Below are 5,447 nucleotides of genomic sequence, written 5' to 3'. Positions count from 1 at the left end.
AGTTACGCCATTGTACGGCGGGAGGGACAGGATGAGCTCCCAGTGTTCTACGCCGGCAGAGGCATGAACGGAGCAGAAACGAGATATCCTCCATTAGAGCAATTAGCTCTCGCACTCATCGTGGCCGCCAGGCGCCTCCGCCAATATTTTCAAGCCCATACAATCCATGTGCTAACCAATCAACCGCTGAGACAAGTGATGCAGAACCCTGAACATTCAGGTCGCCTCAGTAAGTGGGCCATTGAGCTCAGTGAGTTCGACATCGAGTACAAGCCAAGAACCGCCATGAAGGGCCAGGCAGTGGCGGACTTTATTGCTGAACTCACCGAGTGCCAACTCGAACCGGGCAAGGAGGCAGGGCCCGGAACGGAGATGGTAGCCGCTGAAGAGCCAGCTCCCCAGCAGTCAGATTGGAACCTGTATGTAGACGGCTCCGCCAGTGCCAAGGCCAGCGGCGCCGGAGTCATCTTAACAGGACCAAGGGGGCTGAATGCGGAATACGCGTTGAAATTCAACTTCAAGGCTTCAAACAACATGGCGGAATAAGAGGCACTTATTGCCGGCCTACTACTCGCCATTGACTCAGGTGCTGACAGCGTCAACATCTTCAGCGACTCTCAATTAGTCGTTAACCAGGTCAACGACAGCTTCCAAGCCAAGGACCAGTAGTTAGCGGCATATTTGGGGTACGTCAAAACACTGCTCAAAAAATTCAAATTTCATACCATCACACAAATCCCCAGGGAAAAGAACGCCAAGGCTGATTCACTGGCAAGATTGGCTACCGCCCAACCACATCAAAGTCCAGCGGACACAAGGGTGGAATGTCTTGATAAGCCAAGTATCACAAAAACCCTGGCGGAGATCTTCAACATTGGTATGACTCCCAGCTGGATGAACGAGATTATCGAATACAAGCGCAATGGGACATTGCCAGAGGACAAGGTCAAGGCACGACAACTTCAGCGGAGAGCAACCCGCTACAATATCCAGAATGGCAAGCTTTACCGCCAGGGGTTCACTCACCCCAACCTCCGCTGTTTAACCCCAGAGGAGGGAAAGGTCGTGCTGGCAGGAATCCACGGCGGGGAGTGCGGAAACCACTCGGGCGCCAGATCCTTGGCCAATCGCACAATGCGACAAGGCTAATTTTGGCCTACGCTCGGTGATGACGCCCGGCAGGTATCAAGATCTTGCTATAAGTGTCAGCAGTTTGCTGATCTCCCACATGCACCGGCGAAACCACTATCAATCATCATCGGTCCATGGGTTCACTCTACATGGGGCCTCGACTTGATGGGGAAAGTCCAAACCGCCAAGGGACAGTTCAAGTACATCATCGTTGCCATCGACTACAACAGCAAGTGGATAGAGGCAGAGCCACTGACGGCAATAACTACCGCCAAAGTTATTCACTTCCTCTGGAAGAACATTTACTGCCGCTATGGTGTCCCACATACAATCATTACAGACAACGGCACACAGTTCAACAACAAGGAACTCATTTCTTTCACCGCCAATCTTGGCACCAAGATGAGTTTTGCATCTGTCACACACCCCCAAACCAACGGCCAGGTCGAAGCAACAAACAAGATAATCAAGAAGCTGCTAAAAAAGAAACTCGACACCGCCAAGGGTTTATGGGCGGAGAAGCTTCCAGAAGTGCTATGGGCCATCAGAACAACCCCAGCCTCCACCACTGGTGAAACTCCTTTTTGTATGATGTTCGGAACTGAGGCTGTCCTGCCTATTGAGGTAACTCAACCTACCGCTAGGATTGAAGGCTACCGCCCAGAAACCAACAGTGACGGCATCAACCTGGACAAGGACCTCCTAGAGGAAAAACGACACAAGGCCCATTTGCACAACCTGCAAAACAAGCAGCGGGTATCGCGTTTCTATAACGCCAGGGTCAAGGCCCGGAACCTCCAACTGGGGGACTGGGTAATGAAGGAAGTCATTCCACCGCCAACAAAACTCCGCCCAACTTGGGAAGGCCCATACAAAATAGTAGAAGTCGTTAGCCCAGGCACTGAACAAACAAGCCGCGCATAGCCGCCGCCGCATGCCACAGAAGAGGACGCGGAAGCCAACCCCTGATGCTGAACTTTCCCTCTCTTTTGTTTGTTTTTTTTTTTTTTTGTGTAGCCGCTGAGGCTGAATATTGTTTGGATGTAAAGAATATTTTTGGGTGGGGAGTCCCAGCCCTTAATATATGAAATGAAATTTGGAATTCCGCTCGCTACCCAACACCCTCTGCTCCGTGCAGCTCCCCCTCAACAAACAATTTTGTAATACCCCGAAAAATCCAAATTAAATTCTGTGGATTTTTAGAAATGATTTCACGATAGTGGGAGCGAGTATGAGGCTCGGAGGAATTGTGGAATTAGTTCGAACGATTAATTTTCGAAAAACGAACGTTATTTAGGGGGTCTCAAAAAGTGACTTTTTATACATTGGGAATTTGGGAAAACTTCCTTCATGAAAGTTGTAGAGGACATTAAACCGAGTGCGTGCATATGTGGTACGTAAAAATCGGAGTTCGTATGCGAAAGTTATAAGCGAAATATGAAAGTTACTGTTTTTGGTAGATTGGTATAAATTTGAAATGTTACTGTAGCCAGGTAACTTTTCTTTCTTTTCTCTCTCCTTCCCCCGTGCTCTCTCAGTTTCTCTCTTCTGCAACTCTCTCTTTCTCTCTTCTGCAACCTCCTCTTTCACCCCCTCTAGACCACCAAATGGCGAGCTGCGAGCATCGATAGACTCGTCTCTTCCTCCTTATCACGCATGTGGGAGTTGTTTACGACGATTTGGCCGGAAATGTGGAGATCGAAGCCAACATTTTTACTGTAGCAAATTAGTCAACGCCGATTTCCGGCCACCTCCAGTCATAAACCCAGGTCCATTAGAAGCGCCTTAAGCCGCTCTTCATGCTCGCCAAGTCTCATAACCCAGATCGAAGCATGGAGGAAGAAAGCATAATTGGAAAATTTCACTGTACATCGGAGTGCTTAATTGTTCGGCTACTTCAAGGTATTTTCTGACTTTGTCACAGTTGAGAAAGTGATTGGAAATGTTGAGATGATGCTGTGGATGAAATTTGGTGGCCAGAGGAGGTGTTGGCCGCCACATGAACAGTGTTTGTCGCATGAATAGTGCGGTGTATGAGCAGTGATTATATTATGTTTTTTTTTTTTTAGCTAGTTAAATCCTATAATTTTTGTAGAGGTTGAATATGTCAATTTAGTTGGAATTGGAGAAGTTTTCAATTGATTATGAATTTCTGGGAATTAGGGTTTCGATTATCGATTTACGAGAATCCGACCGTCGGATATCTCTTGGTTCTGACTTGGAACCTTTAAGATAACGAATTGGTATTAGATGTAAGATTTGGGTGGAATTTGAAATGTAATGGAGATAGGGATTTTCGGGTTTCGTTTAGGTTCGTATTTATTTTATCGGATTGCCGTTTACGGAAATATAATTGTGTACAGGGCAATGTTGCGAGCTACGGCTAGATGAAGGAACTCGTTTTCGTGGTCGCCAACCAGTATTATTTATATTTGGCTTTTAGAAGACGCAGCGGGAATTAGAGGTGAGTAAACCTCACGTGGTTCATATTACGAACCGAATAAATTTAATTACCTTATTTTGTCGTAATTGCGTGAAAATATTTATGGAATAAATATTTGTTTTAAAATCATATGGACTTGATCAACTACGGTCCATGGGTAAGTAAAATGATTTTTACGATACAAATGAATTTCTCGGTTTTACTGCATGTGAACTATAGTTGGTATTAGTGATTATCCCTGAGCGGATAATTACGTATATATATATTTACGTGATTATATGTGAATGGTGTGACATTGAAGAGTGTGGAAATTGGGATGATTAAATTATTATGAATTGACATGTGACTTACCATATTTATATGTGATGAACATGATTGATGAGTTCTTGTTAATATTCATGATTTACATTGGAGGATGTATAAAGTTAGAGAATGTAAGGTTCTGAGGATGAGGTGTCCGAAGTTCGACGGTTAAGGATAACCGGAGTGTTTGTGTGCTGAGGACGGGGATGTCCAAGGTGCGACGGTTTATTATTAACCGAAGTTGTGTGCTGAGGACGGGGATGTCCAAAGCGCGACGGTTTATTATTAACCGAAGTATATGGTGCTGAGGACGGGGATGTCCAAAGCGCGACGGTTATAGTGTTAACCGAAGTATTTTTGCCGTTGCTTGACCCTAGGCCAAGGTGTCAGAGGTAACGAGGCAGTTAGAGCTCTAACGTGTTATTGGGATGGACCAGAGTGGTGTTATGTGGGTTGGGTGTTTGCAGGACCAGTGTGGTGTATTGTGATTTGAGGATTGTGAAAATGTATTCCTTGTGGTTTTCCATGAGTGGTTTGATGTCTCTTTGCAGACGTAATACTGTTGAATTTTACTTGAATTGTAATTTAATAAATCAACAGTTCTTTCTTGTTTACTCATACGAGCTTTGCAAAAAGCTTACCGGGTTTTGTGTTGTTGCAATTCCCGGTACACTATTCAAACGGTGTAGCGGGTAATCCTACAGGACAGGAGAATCAGGAAGGTGATCGAGCTGTGTAGAGTAGCTGCTTGTGATACTCTGATTTTATGTTGTGAGGTTCGTTATGCTCGTTTAGAGTTTTACAATTTTACTTTGTAAGAGGGAATTGTAATAATTAACTCGAAGTTTACCGATTTGGAAATTTTGTGTAAGTGGTGGAGTTGTTTCTGAGAAAAGAATTCAGAACGTTTATTTGTTTAAGTTGTTTAATTCATGTTTCGGATTTTGAATGTGTTATTCAAAATTTGGGGCGTGACAAATTTACCGACCATCCAGAGGTCCATCTTAGCCGGGGAGTGGGGGACTCCCTGGGGGGCCTAGCAGGGGCCCACCCGAAAGGGTATAAAGCGTTTGCTCAGTAAATCCATGGTTGACAACGCACTGACGCTAATTATGCTTTTGCAAAGTCTAGCGGAAGAAACGCTTCAAACCGCCGATCAACTCCCCAACCAAGATTGCCCTCCTTGACTGGGGACTTGGGGGACTTGTACCTACATGTACATTTGCAAGCATAATTACGCTCATTGTACCGCCAGAAGCACCAACTCCCACCAAAGGAATATCCTACGGATAGACAGCCAGGCAGGCTACGGCCTGAGCACGGGATCGCCCCCAGATCACCGCCGACGCGCCGTCACGCGCTGCGCCAAGACAGCGTCAGAAGCTACTGAAACTGAGAACTGAGGCACATCAGTCCCACATTAAAAACAAAGAGAAGATCAGACCTCTCCTCACCTATAAAGAGGTCCTCTCCTCTCTCTTCATTGATTACGCATTCAATACTTATCCAACTGTGCTTTCTATATGTTTTGACTGACTTAGGCATCGGAGAAGTGAAGACCGCCCAGCGC

The 5,447-nt window shown here is 45.7% G+C and overlaps 1 long non-coding RNA gene across 1 annotated transcript; it reads left to right on the top strand.

Annotated features, from left to right (window-relative positions):
* The first annotated feature begins 2,542 nt into the window (after positions 1 to 2,542).
* On the top strand, positions 2,543 to 4,797 carry LOC133723351 (uncharacterized). The gene is made up of 3 exons (XR_009852948.1): positions 2,543 to 3,033; positions 3,495 to 3,595; positions 4,567 to 4,797. It is a non-coding gene; the product is annotated as an uncharacterized LOC133723351 (long non-coding RNA).
* The last annotated feature ends 650 nt before the right edge of the window (positions 4,798 to 5,447 follow it).

This window comes from Rosa rugosa, chromosome 7, assembly GCF_958449725.1.
Source record: "Rosa rugosa chromosome 7, drRosRugo1.1, whole genome shotgun sequence".
Classification (NCBI taxonomy): Eukaryota; Viridiplantae; Streptophyta; class Magnoliopsida; order Rosales; family Rosaceae; genus Rosa; species Rosa rugosa.
The sequence above is the reverse complement of the archived record's forward strand: the minus strand, read 5'-3'. Positions and strand labels throughout refer to the sequence as shown.